General features: G+C 38.3%; 1 protein-coding gene across 4 annotated transcripts in view; it reads left to right on the top strand.

Annotated features, from left to right (window-relative positions):
* Positions 1-3,579: 3,579 nt before the first annotated feature.
* Positions 3,580-16,177, top strand: part of LOC105046357 (protein ANTI-SILENCING 1) — a 32,759-nt gene continuing 20,161 nt past the window's right edge. For 3 of the 4 annotated variants that reach the window (XM_073258613.1, XM_010924923.4, XM_019850418.3), the window contains exons 1-2: positions 3,580-3,761; positions 3,889-3,970. The gene's annotated coding sequence lies outside the window, so the exon portion shown is untranslated. The remainder of the gene's footprint in view (positions 3,762-3,888; positions 3,971-16,177) is intronic. The other variant, XM_073258612.1, reaches the window with a different exon arrangement.

Here is a 16,177-nt window from a genome sequence, read left to right as displayed (position 1 = left end):
TCATCACAGAAAAGAAAAAGATGGTAAAATCATGACTTTAATTGATCATGTCACCATTTACAAAATAAAGCACCTTGAATCGACACAACAATTGGAACTTTGAAAAATTTTGTTCTGACTAGATGCGAGGACAAGGTCATTCAACAGCCATCATACACTTTATTAAACAATCACTTAAATACCCATGCTTATGAATGACACATGATATGTGTCCTTTTTAAGAACCTATCCTTCGTATACCCATAATACGACACGGGGCCTCCAGATGGCTGTAACAACCCTTGCAATGCCAGCCTTTGTTCCACCCTCTCAAGCAGCCTTTGTTCCATCGGCGAGGATCGAAGGGACCTCCGCAACCTGACTGGGATATCCGGCTCAACCTTCAATTCCAACATGTACCCAAAAGTATTAAGTATAAATTTGAGGCAGCCCACATGTTTCTCCTGGATTTCGCTGGGAGTTCAGATTCTCTATACTGCAACTTTTGTACTGTTGAGTCCCACATTTTCATGAATCGTCCATCAAATCATCCATCTCGGAGACCGACAGCTCTTATTTATCATAAGAATAATTATTTTTTAGCATGATATAAAGACATACTATAAAGATAAATGACATGACGATCGTACATTGAAAATTTAGGACTCATGCTACTCACCCACGATCTAATCCTTTCACCAAAACAACTGCTATGGCTTTATTTGGCATTCGGTTGCAGCACATAATGGAGATTGGGTCTCCTTGGTGAAGAAAAAAGGCGACAATCAAGGAAGTGTTCGGTTGCCCGTTTCCTAAAACAGGTGCATTTTTGAACAGGGCTGTACTCACCCAATCTTTCCCAACTTGTCATAATTTCCATCGTGCTATTATATATGAATGTTGGTGAAAATAAATTTAAATTCCTTGCAAATGACCTGTCCTAGAAATCTCTTCTCTTATTTTTTCTTTTTTCTTTTTTATGAAATAATGCATTATGCACACTGTAATTAGTAGTTGTAAAATGCTCTCATTAAAATATTTCAGTTGGTCTAGTGATCTGCCGATTCTCATTAAATTAAATCTGGTTTCTCTACCAAGGTGCCAGTGGTTGATTATGCCTGCTAACTCTCTCTCTCTGTTCTTTTTGGCATCGATCTTATTATAATTCTTTAAAACATAGGTCACTATAAACTGCGCACTTGTCGATTATAAATCACTAGTAGCATAGATCATGTGCTATTTTGCCTTGCTACTTAGGCAAGGGGGCAGGGTCCGATTCTGGTTGGTATCGGCACTCGAGGAGTGGATTGCGAATATGGTAGGTAAACATTAGGCCCTTCTAATCTTAAATAAGGAAAAAAAAAATCAAATTAGAGGTCCCTCTCCTAAGATTTTTAAAATTTGAAAATCAACCGAGCATATTTGAGATTTCTAAAAGATTTCAGTGGATTTTGTAAGAAGTGAGATAAAATCTTGGCTGTCATGGTTTCTCCAAATTAATTACTAATTCAAGAGAACCAGTTGAATATTTTATAACAAAAACCTTAATTTGTATATCTAATACTGTTTACAAATATCATTGGTATTTTGTATTGTACTATTGAATATGTTTATGTACATTGGTGCGCATCTTAGATTCCATAATTGAGAGGATGTGTAGGAGCCGGTGAGGGGAAGTGGACAGGGCGAGGGAAAGTGGCTGGTTTAGAAAACTTCCGTTAGTGTCAGGAGCGAGCAGATGTGTGTCTTGGGTGACCGGGACATCAGTTATACTACTGTTGCTGTTGAGCTTCAGATGGCATTGATTGGGAGACAGCCAAGCTGGAGGTCGGTTGAAAGATGAGGCGAAAAAAATCACGGAAACGTACAAATTTACGTACCTTAGGTTGTCTCACGAAGAACTCTTCAACATTTAAATTAGATGAAACACAGAAAATAGTAAAAAATAATAATAATAATAATTTTTGAACAAAAAAAATTTATGTAAATTTTTTTTTGATATAAAAAAAAAGAGTGAGAAGGAATCATGAGGACCCTCATTCCATTAGAAAATATCGGATGCATTGCGATAATAATTAAAGCTAAGCCACTATCATAAAATTGAACTCCAAACGTGAGGACGTAGAACTAACGATCCGTACCATCTTGATGGTTATCTAAATTTTTTTTTTTCTCTTTATATAGAGAAGAATTTGTTGGTTATTATGCTGAATCTTTCAAATATAGTTATGGCATTAATAGGCCTAAAATGTAAATAGTTACTACATCCATGATGGGATAACCATCGTGGATAATTATTCTATCCAAGATGACGAACATATTGTCCCATATCCGCATGAATAAAGAAAATGGTCTGAAAAATTTCATCGGAGCCAAACCCTTAGTTTATCAGTAGTTGGTAAATGACCAAAAAATAATTTTGGTAAATAATCAAAATTAAGAAAGTTATCTATAGATAATCGAAGAGGTAGATCGGTAAATACCTGAGATCAAAAAATTTCGTTGTCTATATAACAACTACCATTCCCGATAATTATAAATTTATAATAATTATAATGAGTGTTTTTTCAACCATCTTGCATGCTCTCAAGTAATTATTCAAAAATAAATGTTAGTATGGTATATCATTCTTCAAACAATTATTTAAAGTTTTTAGGTGCTACAAGCTGTTTAGAAAAAGTTTAAAAGATTATTATACATACCGTCCAGGAATAGCAAAAATGTCAAATAATATCCTCCCTCTATATTATAAATTTATAATAGGTTATTATAATACTAATAATATAACATTACTATTTTTTTATTATTATAGCTTTATTACTGCAATCAATCAGACACCAAGCTCTATAGCATGTGAGAGAATCTCAGTTAATCTATCTCTGTGTTATATTATTTTCTTTTCCTTTTTAGGATACATTTAAAAGGGAAGTCTTCAAAATTTAAAATCTAAGGAAGATACAAATATACCTTATTTTCAAATCATCCTTCCATCTTTCCATCGGATTTCATTTATTTTTTCATTTTTTCCAAGGAAGAGAGCCAAGGCCTTATAAATAACAACATCCAATAACATCGACATAAATTATAGAGATAGCTAGGAAGAGTTTCATTATCTTGCCAAATGAAGCTTTGTGGAGTGGACACCACTGCTCTCCCAGCAATGCGATCAGCCATCTTGCTGGCTTCTTGCAAGATTTGAGAAGTTATGAAGTAGATGAGATCTCCTAGGATTTGGATTGTATCTTTAGAATGAACGATTGATCTTTTTTTGTGGTATTAATCATCAAATGATTTTTTTTTTACATATATTTCAAACTATGATATCAGCTTCGTGGTCTGTGTTATAGATTAAAAAATTTATTATATTTTAAAATCTGTGTAAAATGTGATCTTAACGTCGCAAAAAACATGACTCATTCTTTCGCGCCAAAGATACAACCCGGTTCGGAGCAGCGCTGCCGCCGCCTCTGTTATAACGTCCGAGATTTTAAACGATGCCGGCACTGATACAGACCGTTATATCGGCTGAAATAGATATCAAAAAAGGTAGATGACTTGAGCCCCGCTCCTTTATCGCCTTCTATAAAAAGGTAGGTGGGCCCAACTTTTCACCTGCAACTCTTCCGCTCCCACACTCCGAGTTTTTGAACGGCGACGAGGGTTCCGATGTCCCCGGTCCCATCGTCCACCTCTCTCTCGTCGTCTTTCTCCGTCCTTCCGCTCAATCGAAGCCGTGCACAAACTCTCGCGGTCTCTCTTTCTCCATCTCTGTTCTTGTGGTAGTGAGTTCTCCCACCCTCTGTTCCCTTCACCTAATCTCTACATTGGGTTTTTCCCAATCTTTTTTCCGTGGAAAGAAACCCTGATGTTCCTTTGTTTTCTATCTCCATGGCTCTCTCTCTTTTTCAGGAAGATAACATGTGCTGCATTGTGCTTTCCGTTCGTCCTGGAGTGATTTTCCTGGAGATGGTTCCGTCTATCCTCCGGAAGGGTATATAATCCACATTGTTGCTTCTAGGGTTTCTTTCTTTCCCTTTTCTTTTCTTGAACTATATTTGGTATTCGTGGTATTCTGGTGCAGAAAATTCGTAATATTATATCTTTCTTGTTCTTGTTTTTGCTTACTGGCATTGGGGCTTGTTTTTGGATTTGCTGCAATGGATATTTGAATCGCTGTTCTTCTGAGCTGCTTTTTCCCCCCATAAATCATTTCATATTTGCTGTATATTGATGCAGTGGACAGGTTTTAGGGCTGGAAAATAATTATCATCTCCCTTTGTTTTCATTTTCATGTTCTTGCCAGGTGGTATTAGGGTTTGTTTTATGCGTTTCCCGGAGCACTTGGTCATTTTATATTGATTTTCTTGATTTGATCTTTTTTGATAGTACTTGGTTTGTTTTCTAAGTCATGTTCTTTGCTTGCTGCCTTTTGATGTCTTATTGGTTGGGCTTAGAGTTGTAGGTCAATGGTGTGACTTTTTTCCTTCCATATGTTTTGTGGTAATAAGAAAGGTGTTTGAGTCGAGGAAATACAGTTCTGCATGGTTTTCTTGTTGCAGCACAAGGCATGCGATTCTGTTCAGCATGGTATATGGTCAAGGATTTGTAGGCTAATAGGGGAAATGTTCATCTTGCAGATTCATGGGATACTTGGTGTTAAGTGGAAAGAAAAATGTGTTTTTTGGAATCAGAACTTAAATTTTCCATTAATCATGTGATTTTACTGCCCTTAGAGTAAAGTGCTTGTAATTACTTTTGATCGTTCCATTGTTTTTTCAAGGAAATAAAACATGATTTTTTTAAAGTCAGGGATGCTTTAAATAAGTGAAGTATGTGATGCACTCTTACATGCAGTACTTTTGATCTAGTTCAAGATATGACAAAAAAAGGGTATTTTGTTTATAGCACTGGCTATAGGTGTAGAATTGTATGACCTACATTGTTTAGGTGCTTCTCCGGTTGATTCATCAAAGCAACCTTGTATTTTGGTTGGAGTGAAACTGTTTAGAATGTTGGGAATCTTGGGATATGGAAGGTATATTGTAAGCTGAAGCTATTGAAATTTTAGCTTTCCAAGATCGAAAATGCAAAGGAAACACATTTCATGGTGCTCTACGTCCGATTATGGCAGAAGCTTGGGGGTCATGTTCCTTTATGTTAGATTTATAAGGATTGGTTTGCATGTTTTGTAGGAAACTTTTTTCCCATTTTATTAGAAATAATTGATTTTCAGCCAAAATGTGCAAAGCAAACAAAAATAGTTGCTTTAGTTGGGTTTTAAGCAATAATTTGCATGTATTCACACAAATGTTTGGATCATCCAATTAAGTACAACTCGAAACCTTACTTTCTTTCATACTCCAAGGATTAGCTTGGCAGAGAGGGGAATTAATCAAGTTAAAATGACCGTGAATCATGACTCTTTTATTCTTTGACTATTGATTCTCAATCTTAGTTATTGTCATCTTACCATTTGACTCTTTATTTTTGTTTCACTTGAACCTACATTCCAATTAAATGGTTCAGTGTATGCATGGAGCCCCTCTAGATGTATCAAACTTGTCGAAGTAGGATCTTAGAACTTAGGCATGTGCTCCCTCACAGGTGAAGTCGTTCATTCTTCCTCATCAACTTTAGTGAACTAATCTTAGTTCTACCCCTTTTTTGTTCTTTAACTTGCCTATTCATTTCCATTTTCATATCTACATTGTCTAATAGAATTTCTTGTTTTTTGTCACTTTTTTTTTAAAAATTTATCGTACATGTATTTCACATCTGTCGAACATCATTTGCACGATTTGTTGGTTGCCAAGCATTTCAATCCTTGCATATTGCTAGTTTAATTTCTTTTTAGATATTTTTCTCAAATCATCTTGACAGACATAATTAGCATGTTAGATTAGAGTTGCATCTAATGGTGATGTTCTCTCATTTGACTGGCTCAAACCTATGACAAGAATGCTATGAGAAAAATGATTACATAATGATATATACGTTTGATCAAGTGAAGAAAGTTATTTTATTTTCTTTTTTGGGGTGAAGGATTTTATTCAGTTATGTTATTTGTCATATTACGAGTTTGGATGAGGGCTAGGTTTACTTAATTAATTTTATGATCATGCCATCCATAGTTTGCCAATTGATGGTAAGCACTGGCATTCTGACAAGATGATACATGATTTGATAGAACATTGCTATTTGCATGTTGAGATATGTCGATCAATTTCAAATTCATTCAATCAATTCAAGTACTTTATACTAGTGTACATGTGTTTAATAAACAAACTTTGTTGTGAATCGGTAGACCAAAATCTAGGTTCACAAATATTTCAAGGTATTCGTGGGTCGTTGCTTTTTACATGCATTGAATAGTTTCAAATAACCTATGATAGAAGCTAATGTTTTGAAATTATGCTTACCAAGGCTTATCGTCTCGGTATTGGATGCCATGTTGGTACCATCCTATTACAGTATCGGTATACGGTATGGTACGAGATGACGAGACATACCGAGCATCAAGATGGTATGAGAAGGTGTGGCGTATTGAGTGTCGGTATGGAATGAGACTGTGAGGCATATCGAGTATCAGTATGGTACGAGACTGCATTTCGGTATGGTACGACACCAACCAATATGGCAAATCTTGATGTTTACACTTTAATAACATAAATGACCTCAAAATTATGGTGTAAATACAAGGGGATGTATAACTAGCTTATAAGTCAACAATCCAAATTTTGCTCATATGGAAGCTAATGTATTAGTAATGCTACTTTACTATTTTATTTACTCAATGTACTCGATGCCATGTTGATGAACATGGCCTTGTTTGTGCCTTCATGCCCTCTAAATTAGTAGCTTCCATGTTTGCATTTAAATGAGTCAAGTTAGCTAGATACGGACCTTGATATTTCTTGTTTAGGCCATCTTTGACAACTTTGAAGGCACCTTTAGGTGCTTTTATGTATGTTTGTAAAATAGTTTAGTGCTATTTTGGTGTATATAAATGTCAATGAGGAAGGTTTTATTGTCTTTGCTTAGTTCCTTTAAGCTAGCCTTAGTTGGTGATACAAAATTAGTTGATCTGCAGATTCTTGAGTGACCTAGACGCATATGCAATAGCTCCAAATTAATACATCTTTGCATGCCAACACTAAAAAGGATGCAACACTTGCCACTTGAAATTAATTTGAAGAAGGTAGTCATATTGTGGTTAGAGACTTGCATATTTGTTGGGCATGTGCCAGCCTTAATGGGATTAGATTGTCTATTGCTATATGTAAATACTTAGGATGCTTGATAATTGATATTACTTTCATCATCCAACACATTGGTGTATGATCATGCGTGGATTAAGGATTGAAGTTCTTGAGTGAATATTGTTCTGATATGAGCATGAAGATGCAAACAATCTGGCCTCGACTTTGCCTAAGCAATTCAAAGAGAACTTACTCATTTAGGCATTTGGAGGTCCTCCCTATTTGCCTTAATGATCTTACGATGTCACCTAGATGACTTGGAGGACTTGGATTACTTATGCCTCTCATCATGTAGTTTCTTTAGGTATGTATTTGATTGCCTGGGACAAAACTCACTTTGCCAGAGTGCCTTCAATGCCCTGGCACCAAAGGCACTTCGGGCATTCTTGAGACTAGTTCTTCTTCGAGAGGGAAGTGACTTTAGGCTACTTCAAGAAAACCAAAAGCCACATGTCACTTCCTACATACTTGAAGTGACTTTGGATGCCCACTTACAAGTAACCAAACATGCCCTAGCTTTCGCAGCTTGGTTCATATTGAAGAGACAATAGAACATATAAACCAATTTACAAATATGATACTATTGGGACATTACTGCAGCATTTACCTTTGTGTGCTATTAAAATACATAAAAAAGAGAGGGTGCAAAATAGTTTATTGGACATTATAAGTTTTGAATGTGGCCAGATTTGTGGGTAATGTGCCATTTCTAATGTATGATTCTGATATGCTACATTTGCTTGTATAATTGACATGATTATTTGACATAAGATGTATGTGGCATGCAAGATTAGGGCTGAAAATGGATCAGATGTGGATCTAATATCATATATCCATATTTGCATTTGGTGAATATCAACGTGAGTACAGATACTAATCAGATGCAAAAATTTATATCCATATTTGTTTTAAAGGGATACAGATTCAAAGTATGTACAGAAAGTATGAATATAAATTAGATCAAAATTCATTATTTCAGTATTGGACCCCGTACCGATATCATCATATTACAGTGTCTGTATGTGGTCAGTACGGTATGGGACATTATATTCAGTGTCGGCATGGTATGAGACCGGTGTCGTACGCCTCGTGCTAGGCAATGTTATTAAGGTGCTCAGGCGAGGCATCCTTGGCTGAAAGCGCCTTAGCCTCCTCCAGGCGAGGCTTCTTTAGCCAGGCGAGTGCCTCTGCCGCCTAGGCGCTCGCCTGGAGCGAGGCGCAAGGTGCTCGCCTTTGGCGCTCAATTAAAATTGGTTTTGTTTTCCTGGCTGTTCAATTTCCAATTTAACAGGGCGATTTGATGTTTGGTAATGATGATGACTTGACATGGGGTGCGGTAGCTAGGGCAGCAGGTGTTGGACAAGGAAGAAAAAATATTAGATTGCAAGCAAGATCAAGATCAGCAGCAGCTTCAACTTCACATTTAGAGCCACTAAACTTAAATCATGAAGAGATTGGTTCTAGTTCAGAAGAAGAGATTGAGAAGAACGTAGAGAATGACCTATCCGATGATGGGGGAGATGATCATTATGACAACTTAGGCATATAATCTGATGAAGACTTTTAGTTTTAGACTTTTAGAATAGAACAGTAGGCTGCCCTGTGTAAGTAACAGAGAAAACAAAAAACTCAAAAAAGTTTTTGCCTTTTGGATATGGTGTTTAGACAAAAAAAATCTGATGATGACTTTTAGTTTTGGATTAGATCATTCGAACAATAGGCTGTAATGAAGACTTATAGTTTCAGAATAGACTATATATTTTTTTATTTTTTCTAAAAAATTGGCATCTGACTTCAATCAGGCGCTCGCTTTTTCAGCGCCTAGCGCCTCAAGCGCTAGACAGGGTCTAGCGCCTTGAGGGTGGCTGGCGCCCTTAACAACCTTGGTGCTAGGTGGTATGGGACGGTATGACAGACCATGAATTAGATAGTTAATTTTTATGACCATCAAATCAAAGATATCACTAAGTAGAAGGTAAATTAAGTTAATAACATGTTAATATGGTCATCCATCTCTTAAAAGTTCATGAATGCTATATAAGATTAAACAGGGTTACAATTGTTGAGAATTGTGTCCTAAAATCAATCATGTGACGATTGAGTTCATCCTTGTATATGAATTATTGATTATTGAATAATAGTTATTTTGATATTTTTTCATCACAAAATGACATCTTCTTTGAACTCTTGTACTGTGATGAAGTTCCTAGAACTATGCTAGTGTACGATAAAGAGAAGATTTATCGTATAGTTCTTAAACAAGTTCGCGACCAAATGATACGTTATTACGGGACGATGATATTTATTGAGTGAAGGTCGTTGTGTGCCATATGGGTTGGTTGTCCTCTTAACCAAGGAGTGTGGTGATACTGGTATGGCATACAGATGAGATGTAAGGGTACATCGTCACTGAACAAGTGACTCACCTGCTGAGCGTTCTGCTGTCAAGAGCTGCTCACGAAACAATGGGTATAAATATCTTTCAGACCTGAGATCACCATAGTGACTTGCAAGCAACTCACTGTGCTTTGGTGCCGAACTACCTGGATTTTTAATGTAGTGACGGAAGGCTACTGGGTACAGTCAAGTACTTGCGAAGTCTGTGTGTGGATCAAGATGGGATTGACTTCTCTGGATTATTGAAGTTGATGTATCGCTGTATTTTAATTTAGTAAAGTTTTGGTCAGGGTAATCCATGAGATGGATTTGAAAGGTTGAAATACAATGTGGATGAAGCAATCTCGGTTGACAGTGAATCTGAGACCATCCTAGAGCATCCAGAGTCAAAAGGATGAATTATACGGTAATCATGAGTATGGATTTTGGAATATTTCTTTGCGATAATTCGACCTATCTGGATGTTGGGAATCATTGCTAGATGGTATCTCGATTAGTGCATGAATTGATTCTTGTGCTACCGGCTTAGTGTTTGAATCTATGGAGTCACGCACACAAATCAGACAAAGTAGGAAGAAATTGACCTATGTTTATATGTCCAATCTGGAAGTACTTGACTTGATTGAACATATAAGCTAACTTGATTGAGAATTGAGTTATGGGTCAAACGGGATTGAAGAGTTGACTATGTCTAGCTAGCACTATATATGAGATTCAGGTTCAATCCCGGAGATGAACAATTTCTATCTATGATCCATGAAACATATGAAAGATTGGATTTAAGTACTAATTAATTTCAGATTAGATCTGAATTAATTAGACTTAAATAGGTCCAAAATCCAAGTTAGACTTGGTATAAAAATCCTAAAGAGTTTAGGATTGACAGTCTTTCGAAATTGTTTCGAACCGGCTTCGAATCGGATTCGAATCAGACTTGTTTTGGATGGGATAGCATATTCCTACTTGCACTGGGAATACCCACTCATGAAGCATGATCAAAAATTGGTTTGGTGCTTATTTGGGGCGTCCCAAGTGGGTATGGGAGTGGGTGCAAAGTGGATGTCATAAGTGATGGCAATTATGTCTCATGTAGGAGTTCTTCTTTCATGAGTATTGGACCAATTCAAATCAGATTTGAATAAAGAGTCATCCTCTCATTGGGTCATGAGAATCATCTATAAATAGAGAGGGACAGGCGTGTGAAGAGAGAGGTCCTTCATCTTCTACATTTCTCCCTTTGTTGCCGCCTCCTCTCCTTGGGCGTGGATCCTTCTTGAGCATCCTACCTGCTGGTGTGAGGTGTCATATTATCACATCTCATCCCTCGATTAATTGAGTTGCGAAGTCAATTGGATTGGAGTTCATCCTGCTTTCCTGCGGCGTCTGACGTGCATGCGAAGTAGAGGGTCTGCATATCCAGGCCTCCGCGAAGGTTTATATCAGATAATTTGGAATTTGATCCCTGGTTTCGCTGCGATTCAGGTAAGGATTTGATTCATAAACAAGTAGAACATTAGAGAAAATTTTTAGATGCAATCTGGGCATTCTGGAGGGAAACTGTTCCCTTTCCAACAACAATCATAGTCGCATATTTAGGTATGAATTAGATAGTTGTTTATCCATTTCTATATTCATTTTTCTTTGACAATATAGAGATGAATATGGATATTGGGTGGATGCTCAAATTTGTTTATGTATTTGGATAGATTTACTTATGAAAATAGATGTGGATGGATATTATCCTATCCATTTTCACCCTTATACAAGGAACACTACATAAGGCTATCAAATTGACAAGCTTTTTGTGAGCCTTATTTGCTTGTTTGATTAGTAAATGAGCTGAAATAAGCGAAGTTTTTAAGCTTGAAAAATAAATGAGCTTGAGTATGAGTTAGGTTCAGCTTGCTTGTGCTCATCTTAGTATGGCTAATTGAATAACCATAATCATGTATGTAAAGCCTTTTCCAAACTATTGCAGGTTAGTTTTATGGATCCTCATTCATTGAGAATTCCTATATAGGGCTATCTTTCTTGTAATTTCAGGCTATTCCTTCTTTTTCTCACAACTTCCATCAATTGATCTCAGGTCTTTCCCATGTACATCCTTGAACATAAATTGAAGTGAAAGGAATGCCCAAATACTCATGCATATTATATTTGAATCCATCTTAGCATTATTTGACAAGTTTTTACAGCTAGTCGTTAACCTTTAACCTTTCTCATCTTGATTTTGGATTGCCCATGGGGTATTGTAGCTTGAGTTTAATTAATGTATTTATTATTTGCTTGTTCTAAAGTTATTTTAATTATTTTACATCTACTTTCAAATACTTTTTAAGTTTTTTTAATAGCATGCACTTTGTTAGACCTTAGATCTACTAGTTTCAAATTTATTTACACTAAACACTTAGGGCCTATTCCAATGGCTGGAGAGGTTATCTTGAGATAATTTCCAATGCAACTAAACTTTGAGAGAATGGGTAGTGCCGATGAGAAAGATGGGCACAAATAGGGCGGTCGCAGATCAAAGAATTCCAAAGATCAGGATCTTTGATTCCTTTTAAAAGGTGATTTCTAGTATATTGATTCTATTGAAATTTTAGGAGCCAAAATTTTCCTCTCAAGCAAGAATTCTTTTCCATTATAAGGTTTGCATTCTCGATACTAGATCTTGTACTAGTATCAGACTATTACTATGTTGCTATGCCTAGTAGGGGGGTCGATTCGGAGTAACAACACTTAGTACGATTGTACTATATATTGGTTTGGTACCAATACGGTATGTATGGTATGCATTGGTACCGACTGGTACAACAAACCTTGAAATTCTATTGGATATCAAATGGATAACTTAATAAACATTCACACTAACCCTTAAGCCCTTCGATACAAGATCAAATGGCTTTTCTTGGTCAATGGAAGGGGAAGGGAAGGGAAGAAGACCCAAAGAAATCCCTCAAGCTTGTACCTAGCCCTTTTGACAATGTCATTTTCATTCCCTCTCATTTTTCCCATTCTTTTCTCTTCTAATCTCCAAAAAGGTGAGATGGCAGTCTTTAGAGAATCTTTGTTGCTAACTCTTTATCTTTTTAGCTCTTTGCTTTTAGGTTGCGTTTGGTAGTTGGCAATCTATCCAGATTGCTGGCAATTTAAAAAGGCCCCATCGGATTACTGCGTTTGGTACATTCTTTGGATTGTAATCTGGATTGCCTTGGCAATCCAGATTGCCTCTCAGAAGGTAATCTGGATTACCTAAGAGAAGGATGGTTATTTAGATTACCAAATATTTGGTAATCTGAAATGAAATAGTTGGACGAAACCACCCTCCTTTGTCATTCTCCTCCCCGATGGCCTTCTCCTCAACCTCCTCCGCCGCTTCCTCCTCTTCCATCTTTCTGTTCTTTGCCATCGGCTACGGGGATGGGGATGAGGTCATGGAGTGTGCGGCGTGCCTGGCCAAGTTCGAGGAGGGGGAGAAGGTCATGCGGCGGGGAGGAGGGGATCAAGTCTTCTTCAGCTAATTCGGGAGGTCCATAACTGAGGATCGAGGTGCCGGCGAGGAGGGGCGAGGGGTTTAGGGTGTCGGAGGAGTTGGGGTTAGGGTTCGAGTTGGGATCGTCGGAGGGACAGGGGATGAAGTCGTCGGCGAGCTGGATTCTGTTGCTGAGGAGGCTTCTGAGTAGGGATTTGAAGATCTATCACAGTGGGAGTTCGGGGGCGGACCCGGATTTGAAGAGGGGGGAAGGGATGGAGCCAAGGTATGCTGAACCGGTACTGCTGGCCGTATCGATCGGCCGGCAGTACGGTTCGGTATGATTTCGTACCGTACCGAACCAACGAAGGCAAGCGGATCCAAATCGAAAGAAGAAAAGAGAGAGAGAGAGAAATAGAGAGAGAGAAAGAGGAAGAAAGAAAAAGAGGGAGGGGAAGGAGCCGGCGGGGCCGTCGGACGGCCTCCGGTTGGCCGCCGTGGTCGTCGGAGGGTGCAGTCGACGCGCGCGGCGCCGCAAGCGTGAAACAAGGGCGTCGCCCCTGTTACGCAAATTTTTTAAAAAAATCTAGTTTTAAGTGAAGCCGACAAATAGTTTGCCGGCTTCATGATTTTTGTATTTTTTTTAAAAAATCTCTTAAATTGGCAACTAGGTTGCTGCCTCATAAGTTTAAAAAAAAAAAGCGAAACAGATGGTCGTCTGTTTTAAAAAAGAAGAGGGCGGAGCTGTGGAGGGGCTTCGTCCGCTCGACCGCCCTCAGGCTGTCGGCGTCGGCTCGTCGGCCATCGGGGCCTTCGCGACAGAGGCGCCATCCGTCCGGTAGGTCCCTCGCTCCCTTTCGAGCTCTCTCTCTCTTTCTCTCTCTTGAAAGCCCTATCGGGCGATACGGGGCTCGGAAGCCCCCGACGGCCGCAACCGGCCACCGTCAGCCTCCGGCGGTTCCCACCTCCCTCTCTCTCCTCTCTCTTTCTCACTTTTTCTTTTTTTTTCTTCCGTACCGCCCGTGTCTCAAATTTACCGATCGAATTGTGCCGGTTCTCCGTCGGTCCGATACGATACGGGGTGTACCGGCCGATTCGGCACGGTATGAAAAATCTTGGGCGGAGTGATCTCATCCGTCGCCCCATTCTTTGTCGCCATCGACACCGCCACCATCGGTAGCGGCTGTTTGACATAGGGTGGAGACAGGGGGTGGTGCGGGAGGGTCGGAGGAGGCATGGACGATTGGGGGGTGATGTCGGAGGCGCGACGGGCGGGGTGCCGCGGGGGGGGGGGTGTCGAGGTGTGGTGTGCGGGGGAAGGAGAAGGAATGGAGAAAATAAAAAAATAAAAATAAAAGTAATAAAAATAATAATAAGTATGAAAATAAATTTCATCATTAAAAAAGTTAAATAAATAATTTAAAATGCTAAATGAATAATTTGATTTAAGTGTATTTTAGGAATTTGATGCTACATTACTAGTAATTTGATTGTCATACCAAACATGTCAATCAAGATTCTCAGTAATTTTACTGCAACATCATTTGTGTGTACCAAACATAGTAATCAACATTACTGGCAATCTATGTAGATTACAGTAATCCAGATTATTAGATAATTCAGATTAAGATTGTCTGAAAATGCACCAAATACAACCTTATTATCTTAAAGGTTCAAGAAAAGGGGCAATCACACCTCCCAAAGTCATACATTGTTTTCTAATGCCTATTCTTATTCCGAGTTCAAAGCAATCAACTTTTGACATACATTCTCGATTCTAAACTATATCATTCCATCTTAGATAAATTTGTCTTTCCCACTTTGTTCTCCTTTTCTAAGTCCCAAGCCGTCGAAGGGGTGAACATAAACCTAGGCATTGTATTGTGACATCAGTCTCAATCAAAAGCATCAATTTATGCTCATTTCAAGCTTAACCAAAGCAAGTTGGAGTTTAGCTTGAAATTAATTACATAAGCTTGACTTACACTTACTAGCTTAAGTTGAGGCTCAAGCCAAGATGAGGTAGTTATGCTTGTTTTTGAGCTAAGCTTGTGTTGAGTGTAGGCTACTCGTGTTTGTCCTTTGACATTTTATTATACTAGCTTATAATCCTATTCAATGCGTGGGATGATCAACTTTTTTTTTTGTCACTTCTTTTTTTTTCATTTCATTATCTTTTTCAGAGATCTGTGGGAAAGGAGAACAATTGAGAGACATTAGAGGGGTTTCTTAACTCCCCTGAGGTTTTGAGAGCTTAATCTTGACATTGGGGCACGCATAAATATGCTCAAGAATGTAGCCAATGTTAAACCAATAGAAGATCACGATTCTAGAATGACAAAAATCACGATTCCATAGGAAAGGACATTTACGTGAATAGAAAGAATGCAGAGGGCTTTCCTGTAGCGGCTGAATCTAGATTTTAACCTAAGTAAACCAGAACTAAGGTTGGCTGTAATGACAAAAATCACGATTCCATAGAAAAGGACATTTACGTGAATGGAAAGAATGCAGAGGGTTTCCTGCAACGACCAAATCTAGATTTTAACCTAAGTAAACCACAACGAAAGTTAACAGCCAACCCCAGCAGAGCGGCAAACAAAATACCTTCTTGTTTATCTTCTCAGGAAGGTCAAAAGAAAAGGTTAAAAGGAATGATAGTGAAAGACTTGGCAGGGCCTTAAAGACCTGTTTGTATTTGAACACACTGATATAGAATTCTTTAATGATCTAGCAAGTTAGCAAAATAATACGAGATACATTGACTTAGTCTTGAACCCTAATTTGGATGAGATCTACATCTTGTTAAATCAGAAACTAATTGCATTGGAGAAGTACTCAACCTAAATAGAAGAAACCAAAACAAACCTGTTCCACTCACTCTAGCCACCTCAAGTCTTATCCTCATTGCTTAACCATGGTTAACAAAATAGTAAGCCAAAGCCAAGCAGCAAGGGAATCCTATTCTCGTCCACACTAGTCTCTTTACTCCCCTAGACCCACCCCAGTTTGTGGGGCCCACCGCAGCTTCCAGAGAACCTTCGATAAGAAGGTATCATTAAGAATCCAA

Source organism: Elaeis guineensis, chromosome 5, assembly GCF_000442705.2.
Source record: "Elaeis guineensis isolate ETL-2024a chromosome 5, EG11, whole genome shotgun sequence".
Classification (NCBI taxonomy): Eukaryota; Viridiplantae; Streptophyta; class Magnoliopsida; order Arecales; family Arecaceae; genus Elaeis; species Elaeis guineensis.
Note: the sequence above shows the minus strand (reverse complement) of the source record. Positions and strands in the feature narration are given on the sequence as shown.